The sequence below is a fragment of the Penaeus monodon genome, chromosome 27 (assembly GCF_015228065.2).
Source record: "Penaeus monodon isolate SGIC_2016 chromosome 27, NSTDA_Pmon_1, whole genome shotgun sequence".
In the NCBI taxonomy this organism is placed as follows: Eukaryota; Metazoa; Arthropoda; class Malacostraca; order Decapoda; family Penaeidae; genus Penaeus; species Penaeus monodon.
In genome coordinates, this window is record NC_051412.1 from 41,184,275 (window position 1) to 41,185,055 (window position 781).

The following is a 781-nucleotide window of genomic DNA, read 5'->3' on the forward strand; positions in this document are numbered from 1 at the left end:
TATTGTGTTGTTGGATCTCGGATTGGCAGGTTAAGCTGGCAGGGGCAACGCGGTTATAACCCGAGAGTCTCAGGTCGATGGATCCAAGACTTTTTTTTGTATGAATTTTTATGTATTTCAAAAACTTTATGCGCCCGTAATTAATTCATACAAAAATCGAGGAGTCGATCTCTCGATCTCGGATTGGCAGGTTAAACGGGCAGGGGCAACGCGGTTATAACCCGAGAGTCTCAGGTTGATAGATCCGATACTTTTTTTTGTATGAATTTTTATGTGTGCATTTCAAAAACTTTATGTGCCCTTAATTAATTCATACAAAAATCGAGGAGTTGATCTCTCAGTCTCGGATTGGCAGGTTAAGTGGGTGCCTACAAGGGCTCATGAGGACGGTCCAAGAGCATTCATCGTCACACTTTACTCGCGCATAGCGCTGTCTGACGACGCTCTCGGACGTACCAAGCGAGAGCGTTGGGCGCGTAGAACGAGACGAAAGATGCCCGTGCGCGCTGGAACGGCCCATGTAAATGCCGCTCGGCCGCTTGGACGGTTCATCGACACACTTTACTCACACATAGAACTGTATGACGAATCTCTCGGACGTACCAAGCAAGAGCGTTGGGCGTGTAGAGCGAGACGAATGATGCACGTGCGCGCTGCAACGGCCCATGAAAAGGCCGCTCGGACAGTCCAAGAGCGTTCATCGACACGCTTTACTCACACATAGCGCTGTATGACGACGCTCTCGTTGACAGGTCGTATGAAACATTGTGTGCATGCACGT